At 44.4% G+C, this 10,629-nt stretch overlaps 1 long non-coding RNA gene across 1 annotated transcript; it reads right to left on the bottom strand.

Annotated features, from left to right (window-relative positions):
- Window positions 1-3,657: 3,657 nt before the first annotated feature.
- On the bottom strand, window positions 3,658-9,168 carry LOC120935462. The gene is made up of 2 exons (XR_005748500.1): window positions 9,050-9,168; window positions 3,658-4,031 (listed from the first exon to the last, which is right to left on the bottom strand). It is a non-coding gene; the product is annotated as an uncharacterized LOC120935462 (long non-coding RNA).
- Between the last annotated feature and the right edge of the window lie 1,461 nt (window positions 9,169-10,629).

The following is a 10,629-nucleotide window of genomic DNA, read 5'->3' as shown; positions in this document are numbered from 1 at the left end:
AATATTATGTTAATGTTGTGCAGTATAGTTTCATGACTGATGCTATAAATTGGTATTTGGCACCATCTAGTGGTTAAAACGTGAAATGGACTTCATTCATTTTGTTTTTTCAAGAGCACAGTGAAATAGTATGCAAATTATGCAAATGGGTAGGTACCCATGAACACTCGGGGCTGAAGTGCATGCTGGGTAGAATATAAAAGGCCTTGTGGTGGCCATCTTGCGTCTCTTGTGCCTGGGACGCATGGCCTGCCAGCAGAGCTCTGTATGTGTGTGTGTGTTTCATAGAGCTCGGGCCTACATCGTGCGGAGCAAAGCAGCAGCCTGCGATTCTGCTTTACACCACAGCGTGGTCGAACCAGAGACCCTTGAAGGAGGTAACTGAGGACTCCCGGTCGTCTTTGAAACAGAACAACGTGACAGTGTGGTCGCAGCAAACAGACTGAGATCCTGTGGAGCGGAGGCATCTATCTGTCTTAACCTCGTGTGGTGAGAGGGCTGATGCCCAGGACTTTGTACTGCTTTTCACACACCTAGACTGATTGCATAGTGTTGCTGGGACCGGTAGTTCCACGGAACAGTTCAGTTCAATAGAGTCACCTGTGCATAGGCCTCAAGCCTGATTTAATTATTTAGTGACTACCGTTGGAGGTACATTTCTAAGAAGGAGTATACAGATACTTTTCACAATTTAAGCTACTGTTCTATGTTGTTCTACATTGCTTTATTGATCAGAGAACCCTTTGGATTACAATCTTTGTCTCACAATTGCTAGCAGAAGAAAGAAGATCAGAGACTGTACTGTATTCTTACCGCAAGGCCTTGTGGTGCTGTTACCACTTACTAGAGACTGTAGGGGGAATATTGAGTTAATTATACTGTGATATATCATTCTTGCCGAATACTGTGTGCCGCATAGTGGGTTTCATAGTGTCTACATGGTGTGCTGGAAGAGGGAAGGTGCCCACTGCCCAGTGCTGAGGTTGTTGCCTGAGCATTAGTCCCACTTGGAGACACTCCTGCTGGAGCAATACAGGTGGCTCTTAGGCTATTGCCACTTACAACCTCTTGTCTCATTATTGTATACCAATTGTGGTTCCATGTTAACGATAAAACCTGTTCTAGTAAATTTACCCTTTTGTTTTAATACAATCTGTTGTGAGGCTTGTTAATTCTCCAAACAGGTGTAGCAGTGTATGCCTGGGTAACAACACAGGTAAAGTGAATATAATCTGTGTCTATTCACCTGTCTTTTATTATAGAGCTTCACACCAGCACTGCACCACAGCTGTGTCAAGGGGAGTGAGACCAAATTATTGGGGGTGTTAGAGCAGAGTACAGACCCAATCAATTACCAGCGGCTCCTGCGGGGGTAGCGCTACACACCAATAACAGCCTCCACTCATTTAAGAAAGCTTTCCAGAAGATTTTGGAGTGTGTATCCAAAATGTGGGCTCATTGTGCCAAAAGTGTTAAGTAGGGTTGGGATCAGGGCTCTGTGCACTCATCAAACCATGTTGCCTTTCATGCTAAACATGCTTACTCATTTCTGTAAGCATGTTTAGTGTGAAACATGTCAAGGTCTTTTGCTTTTAATGCTCTGCTATTTATTGCCTTCTTTAACAATAAACCTCCGGATGAGCAGTGAGCACCTTGGGCCTACTTCTTTTATGGATTATAAATGTCATGACTTGGCAAGGCCTGGTAGACAAGAGTTGCCTCTGCAGCATTTGTAAAGTCTTTAGAAATCTAAAATCAAACCATGTTGTTATGTCAATGATAATGACGTCTGTTGGAAGGAATATTAAAGAGAAAATGCCAATTGTTTGGCCATATCGCAAAAGACTCAGTTGGACAGGACCTATGCAAAATTGTGGAAGAGAGCAAGCAAAAGAATGGGAAAAGATAAAGAAGGTCACGGTGGATGAATGACATCCAGGAAATGACAGGCAACCATGACGTAAAGCAGAACATTACCCTAGCAGAAGACAAGCCAGATGGAATGTGATGGTGGAAGCAAGGCTCCAAGCTTAAAGTTTATTAAAGACGGCAAGCCATCATATATGTGGAGAGATGAGAGATATGGCGCAGAAGTGTACGTGACCAACACACTGGAGGAAGATGGCTATTTACACAACAATTGGCAACTTACAAGACAATGTAGTGACATCAGGCATTTACAGTACACGTAGAAACGTCATTCAAGGTCAGCTTCCGGGAACGCAGAACAGGATGAGCTTCCTTGGTGGGATTGTAGCACCTCTCACCTTCTGAATTCGGGCACCAAAACTATACACCAGCCCCAGACTCCATGGGATCACAACCAAATGCACCCAGGCGAATCATAATTAGGTTCCAGGGGCGGACTGACCATTGGGGCTCTCAGGCACTGCCCGAGGGCCCCATTCCACTAGGGGGCCCCATCAGGGTTGCCAGGCTCAATAAAACCAGGGACAGTATGTAAAAATCTGTGTTTTTTTTACATCTGTCCCTGATATGTCTGAAACCGACATGCTTTTGATGTGAAAATCCAGAGATTTTAACTGTCCTGCCTCTGCACTGCCTCCTGGCATGGTGGCCATCTGTAAGCCTGGGGGCCCCATAATCTTCTATTGCCCGGGGGCCCCATGAGTTGTCAGTCCGCCCCTGTTAGGTTCTAAATATATATAGAGCATCAGGGCTCTCCTAATCAGTCTCTCTCTCTCACTGGACAGATGTAAGGTACTATATACCCTTTTTTCTCCATACAAGGTAAGTTGCTCAAGCACACCCCCATGGCATTATATATGTTGGTTTAGATCCCGGTGCCACTTTTCAAGTGGCGCTTTAGGGATAATTCACCAATAACTCGAGCAATCACTGGTGGTTGCACTATAAACGATAGTAATTCGATCCCTTTTCTTATTATATAGAGACCATTAGGATATGACTGCCTTATGATCTGGGCTATCTTTGGATACGCTGCTCCAACGATCAAGGTTTACTAAACGTGGCGTTGACTGGATACACTATCCAGAGGCCATAAGTTTGCGTATATATGTAAGCTCAGGTACGATTATCATTATTACTTTTGGCCACTTTAGATTGTGCTGAGCTATTTTCTGAACTACTTTCAATAAATCATTCTCGCCAAAGTTAAAAACCAAATATGTCCGTACTCATTTAGATATTTTGCTGTTAATCCCTCTGGCCCAATTCATTCAATCATCCACTGCAAGGTATGGAACAATCTCGATCCATGTTACCCTGACCGGCATCTCCATGTGGTCTTGACGGGTCATTTACCCTTCATCCTTTGATTGTCTGTCTAGTGCCAGTGGAATTTTTACACTTGGGGTCAGTATTACCAGCTGTTTATTTGATGTTATGATCTGATAGGCATACTAGCTTGTTATGTATTAGACCATAATTCAATTGTAATATGTACATTGGTCTCTTGTTCATATTCCTTATGATGCATATTTTATCATCATAGATTTAGCTACAGCTCTGAAAGTTTTTCAAGCCCGTACAGTCCCTGAAGAAGATCCACACTGTACATGTTTTTGAAACGCGTTGGACGCTCTGTTGGTTGACAGTTAGCGGGCTTCTTTCTCTGCTGATTCATTATTGGTCCCTTCTTTATGTGTTTTTATTTCATTACTGGCACCTCTTGTCTTTTCATGTTGTATGTTATTTATACTTTGAATAAATTTGTACAATTTTTTTTACATTAATTATTGCCTGTGGTTGATTTAATATCCCAACTTGAGGAACTCTCCTTTTACTATATGTATTCGAGATAGAACTTACAAGCAAAGTATTCAATTAGATGTGGCAAACTCTTTCTATACTACAGTAATAGAAAAGGACAGCAGAGAGAGGGCACATCTGAGTGCATACAAACTATATTCACACAACAATTGGCAACTTACAAGACAATGTAGTGATATTAGGCATATACAGTACATGTAGAAACGTCATTCAAGGTCAGCTTCTGGGAATGGACCTTCGCAGAACGGGATGATCTTCCTTGGGGGGGATTTCTGCACCTGTGAAGAAGTAAAGGGTTAAAAGCCTTATAACATGTACCGTATTTATCAGCGTATATCACACACTTTTTTCCCCTGAAAATCAGGGCAAAATCGTGGGTGCGCGATATACGCCAATACCTGCTTCCTGCGCCGAGTTTGAACCACTGCGCCAGCATATACCGAGCGCAGTACACTCGGGTACAGTCGGGCAGGCTCGGCTCCTCTTGCGGTCACGTCCTGGACGTACAGGACAGGACCGCGAGAGGAGCCGAGCCTGCCCGACTATACCCAAGTGTACTGCGCTTGGTATATGCCGGCGCAGTGGTTCAAACTCAGCGCGGGAAGCGGGGATCGAGCGGGGAGGACACCGCAGAAAGACGCCGGACCCGACGAGGAGGACACCACCAAAGTAGCAGACGGACGCCTGACCCGACGAGGCCGCCGATGGATGCCGCACAAGACACCAAAACTGTACCGTAAGTACTAAAATGTTTTTTTTACAGAAATGCTGGTCCACTTTAGGGGTGCGCGCTATACGCCGGAGCCTTCATATGGGTCTGATTGTCCATTAATCGTCCAGATGTACTGTAGGAGAGCAGAGCGGGGTTCAGCTGTCACTGGAGCCTATGGATGTGGATGAGAGCACTGGGAGACCACAAGACCTCTGCTGTCCCTACCTATTGCAAGCTATCATAGTATTGGTTCAGAAGTGGTAATAACCAGGTCTTCATGGAGCTGGCTTTCTCCGTGGGGTACAGTCATGCTGGAACAAAAAAGGGTCTTCCCCAAACTGTTGTCAACATTTTGGAAGAACATAATTGGCTAAAACAGCTTTTCTTAAACTTTTTAACACTTAAAATAAATTTCAGGTCTCAGGAAACCCTTACAAATAACTATTACCGTATATACTCGAGTATAAGCCAACCTGAATATAATCCGAGGCACCTAATTTTACCACAAAAAACTGGGAAAACGCATAAGCCTAGTATAAGTATAAGCCTAGGGTGAGAAATGCAGCAGCTACTGTAAGTGGAAAAGAGGGTCAACAATGCCCATCTGCAGCCTCACTGTGCTCATTTGTAGCTTCACTGTGTCTATTTGCAGCCTCACTGTGTCCATTTGCATGCCTCACTGTGCCCATTTGCATGCCTCATTGTGCCCATTGCATGCCTCACTGTGCCCATTGCATGCCTCACTGTGCCGATCTGCATACCTTGATCTTCCGCTGTTTCAAGCAGTCATTCGGCGGCCATCCAGTGTAGCAAAGCCCCGTCTCCTCCTCCTCGTCCTCGTCCGTTATAGGTGGAACACTCAGTTTCCCAGCAGTGAGTCAGTGTTCAGCTTTCCACCTATCACGGACGAAGACGAGAAAGAGGCAGGGGTTTGTTACACTGGACGGCAGCCAACTGACTGTGTGAAACAGTGGGAGATCAGGTATGCAGATCGGAGAGACTTGAGTATAAGCCGAGGGGGGCTTTTTCAGCACAAAAAATGTGCCGCAAAACTCAGATTATACTTGAGTATATACGGTGTGTCTATTATGTCTACAGCTCATGGTATTTTGATACAGTATATAAGAAAAAATAAAGGAATAAGGATGTGGCATACTTGGCATATATTTGACACCCAGGGTTGTGCTGTACATCAAAATTATTTTGCATAATAATGAAATTAGACAAATGATGATAATGGCTAGAAAAAAAATACAGAAGGACAAAATTGTAGTGATCCTTCATTTTGGTGGTTGGTTAAAGCGGGGGTTCACTCTAAAAAAAATGCTTAATATTACATTGAGCTCACTTCAGAGATTGACCGTATGCTGATCTTTTTTTTTTGTCGTACATACCGTAGAATCGCTATTTCCCCCCCCGGCTTCCGGGTGGTGAATCCTGCGGGACTGGGCGTTCCTATCCAGCAGGAAAGTGATTGACGTGATGACGAACACTACCCCCGTCGCATACGGAGCGTCACGAGTTGCCGAAAGAAGCCGAACGTCGGTGCGCAGGCGCCGTATAGAGCCGACTCGCCGTTCGGCTTCTTTCGGCAACTCGTGATGCTCCGTATGCGATGGGGTTAGTGTTCGTCATCACATCAATCACTTGCCTGCTGGATAGGAACGCCCAGTCCCGCAGGATTCACCATCACGTCAATCACTTGCCTGCTGGATAGGACCGCCCAGTCCCGCAGGATTCACCACCCGGAAGCCGGGGGGGAAATAGCGATTCTACTGTATGTACGACAAAAAAAAAAAGATCGGCATGCGGTCAATCTCTGAAGTGAGCTCAATGTAATATTAAAAACTTTTTTTAGGGTGAACCCCCGCTTTAAGATGTGGCCCTTTACATTGCTGGTCAGTTGAAAGAAGGCCCCTTTACACTGATGGTCAGAGGGAAGAATGCTCCTTGCATTAGTGGTTCCAGACAGCCAAATACATCATTGGTGTAAAGGCTCGTACACACGATCTGACTTTATGGCCATAATTGTCTAATGGACCTTTTGTGTCGTATAATCCGACTGTGTGTATGCTCCATCAGACAATTATTGGCTGAATAAATGACAACAAAAGTTGGCTGCAAAATGAAGGAAGAATAGTAAGCTATGAATAAGCACTAAAGTTTGGTGTGAAACGCGTCAGCTTTTTACCCCGTCTGCTGTGGCATACTTTTTGTGTGTTTTTTTTATTTTAAAATAAAAGCAATTTATTTTTGGAGAGCGGCTGTCCAGACAGTTTTTCCTTCATTTTGCATCATTCCATGCATTGCCAGCACCCGTGGCTTTGGATCAGGTGAGGAGACTTTCTGATTAGTATCCTAGAGCGGTGATTTCTCTTTTTCAACAAAAGTTGGCTCTTCATGCTCACCAATTGTTGGGCAATAAATCTGTTACGTCAGTTTATCCGATTGTGTGTACGCAAGTCTGTCCAACTAAAATCCAAAGTACAAACGCGCATAAGGGTAAAGAGCTGAAAAATCACGTGATTTGGTGAATGTTGGCTGAAAATGTTGTGCCGTGTGTATGCAGAACAAGTTCACGGCCAACGCCCTTGGGACCAAAATCCACGAAAAAGTTGGTTGGAAGTCCGATAATGTGTGTGAGGCTTTAGAGACAGACATTGTTAATTGTTCAAGGAACCCTTAAGCCTCGTACACACGATCGGACTTCCATCAGACAAATCCGTGGATTTTGGTCTGAAGGGCATTGGCCGTGAACTTGGTATGCATACAGACGGCACAACATTTTCAGCCAACAAAACCTAAATATGTGTTTTTTCTGCTCTTTAGCGCCACCCTTTGGGCTACTTCTGCTAATGTTGTCTTAATGTTTAACATTGGTTCTGAGCATGCATGTTTGTAATTTGGATTATCCCTTTCACGCCGACAGAACGCATATATGCGTCCTTGGCTTTCGGGGGTTATACCGGGATGATACCTGCAGCCGCAGGCATCATCCCGGTACCGTTGTTTAGAGCCGGCGATCGGCCATCCAGACATAACAACCGATGCGGCTAAAAGGCGCTCGGTTGTTATGCCGGAGGAGCGGGACACCCCCCCCCCTCCCGCCGCCTCTCGCTGCTCTGACCGGGCCCCCCTCCCCGCCAGCTTGCGCAGCAAAGAAAACGCATACGGAAGTCGCGCCTGCATATGAAAACGGTGTTCAAATCACACATGTGAGGTATCGCCGCGATCATCAGAGCGAGAGCAATAATTCTAGCACTAGACCTACTCTGTAACTCTAACCTGGTAACCGTAAAAAAAAGTTAAAAAGCGTCGCCTATGGAGATTTTTAGGTACCGTAGTTTGTCGCAATTAAACGTGTGCATGCAATTATAAAGCGTGACATGCTTGGTATCTATTTACTCGGCGCAACATCATCTTTCACATTATGCAAAAAAATTGGGCTAATTTAACTTTTTTATTTTTTTAAAATTCATGCAATTAAATTTTTCCCAAAAAGTTGTGTTTAAAACACCGCCGCACAAATACCGTGTGACATAAAATATTGCAACAATCGCCATTTTATTCTCTAGATTCTCTGCTAAAAATATATATATATATATATATATATATATATATATATATATATATATATATATATATATATATATATATATATATATATATATATATATATATATATAATGTTTGGGGGTTGTAAGTAATTTTCTAGCCAAAGATATGGATTTTAACTTGTAAACACAAATGTCATAAATAGGCTTAGGCATGAAAGGGTTAAAGTTGGATGTATTTGTGTACACACAAATAACAGATTTAGACCCCTTTCACACTGAGGTGTTTTTCAGGCGTTATAGCGCTAAAAATAGCGCTGCTATACCGCCTGAAAAACTCCTGCCCAGCAAACTCAATGTGAAAGCCGGAGGGCTTTCACACTGAGGTGATGCGCTGGCAGGAGAGAAAAAAATCTCCTGCCAGCAGCATCTTTGGAGCGGTGAGAGGAGCGGTATGTATACCGCTCCTTCACCGCTCCTTCCCATTTAAAACAATGGGATACCGCGGTAATACCGCCCGCAATGAGCCCCTGCAGAGGCGCATTGCGGGCGGTATTAACCCTTTATCGGCCACTAGCGGGGGTTAATACTGCACCGCTAGCGGCCGAATCCCGCAGCAAATCCAACGGTATAACGTCACTATTTTTAGCGGCGCTATACCGCCACCGCGCCTCCCGCTCCAGTGTGAAAGGGGCCTTATTGTCAGACAGTTGGTGAGCATGAACAGTCAACATTTGTTGTCGTTAATTCAGCCAACAATTGTCTGATGGAGCATACATCCGACACAACACGTCCATCAGACAATTATTGTCGTAAAAATTGGATCGTGTGTACGGCCTTTAGTAATCTCTGGAGGAGCCCTAGGGTTTCATGTAACCCTACTTTGACAAAGGCTGATCTAAAATGTCTTTGTATGCTGTACCCTTCACTGACAAACATACAAGTTAGTAATTTTGAGGGTTATTCATCTACTTTAGCCATATATAGTTTATACGGTAATGGTGATTATTATTTTTTAGAGCAGGCTTACCTGTAGGCAGCCCCACTCTTCCCTTGGGTAGTCCTCCCTATGCAACCTCACTGAAGAACAAGTAGTAGCTTTGCATAGAGTTTTGTATTTATATTCATTTGTTAAACATTTTAGATGAAAAACATATTTGGCAAGCATAACTAATGCACTCTCAGGCATTTCTGTCAGCTCCTCAGGTCTCCTGAGGGTGTGGCTGGTGAAATTGATCATGATTACAAGCTGGGAACACAACATAACTTATAGCGTGTTTCAGGACGGAAAAAATACAGTGAAATATTGCCCTACAGAGAGACGGCATTAAAAAAAAAGGCTTGTTGTCAGCGATTTCACGTCTTACGCCGGTTCAAAAACAGGGCTATAATTATCTGTGGATAGAGTCTCTAAAGCAGCCGAGGATTCTGGGTAATGACAAGTTCAGCCGGAGGTTAAAAGGCGTTTGGCAAAATAGAAAATTGTTTTCTAAACTCTTATAAAAGTGTGCTGAGTTGGGTGTATGCAATTAAATCATGACTCTGTGTAGTGTAGACAGCAGAACACTCGATCCTAAAAATCATTAATCCAAGAAAATATGGAAAATATGGGGGCAAAAGGGGGGGGTTGCAAAATCCTAATCACTGTGACATCTCAAGGTTGAACTACGTTTACTAAAATGGTTGCAGCCACCTCTGATTGCTGACTCTCACCACTTTTGTCTGAGCGATTACTCAATTTTATTCATTTGGTGGGAGTAAGGGCTCTTTCACACCAGTTTTTTAGGCGGACCTGAACGGGCGCTCCGTGCACCTCTATGGAGCCACGGATGTCTGCCCGCTGACATCCGACCCGCTCCGATCCACCAAAGTGTGACGGAGGAAAACCCTATTTTCCATCCATCTGGCGGATCGGATTGGGTGACAACGGACTCTACAGGCTGTCGTCATCCGATCCCCCATAGGGGAGAGCAGCGCTCTGACAGGTCGGTCCCTGTACAGTGTGACGGAGCGATCCCTGCTGAACAAAACGGAGCCCGAAAACGGTCCGCCCCGTGTGAAAGAGCCCTAAATCGTTTTTTTATTTTTTTTTTATTTTTTTTACTGTATGTTGAATAAAGCATGCTCATCAAATGTGTCCACTTAGGAAAAACAAAAATTGGAAAGATTTTCCCGGGTCTTATATTAATTTTGGCAACAAAAAACACAGATGGGCTTATTTTCGGGGTAGGTCTTACCATGTAATGTGCAGTCTTCTCTCCCCCTCTCTCTCTCTGCCTGACAGGAATCCCCAGGCCCCGTACAGACGAGCGGACAGTCCGATGAAAACGGTCCGGCGGACCGTTTTCATCGGACATGTCCGCTGGGATATTTCGGTCTGATGGCTGTACACACCATCAAACCGAAATCTGCGCGGACAGAGAATGTGGTGACGTAGACGACACCGATGTTCTCTATCGCGCGAGTTCAATGCTTCCACGCATGCGTCGAATCCATTCGACGCATGCGGGAGATATCTGTCCGCTGGTTAGGTGTATTAACCAGCGGACATGTCCGCCGGACAGCTTTCCAGCGGACATGTTTCTTAGCATGCTAAGAAACATTTGTCCG

This window comes from Rana temporaria, chromosome 4, assembly GCF_905171775.1.
Source record: "Rana temporaria chromosome 4, aRanTem1.1, whole genome shotgun sequence".
Lineage (NCBI taxonomy): Eukaryota > Metazoa > Chordata > Amphibia > Anura > Ranidae > Rana > Rana temporaria.
This window is presented reverse-complemented; position numbering and strand designations above follow the sequence as displayed.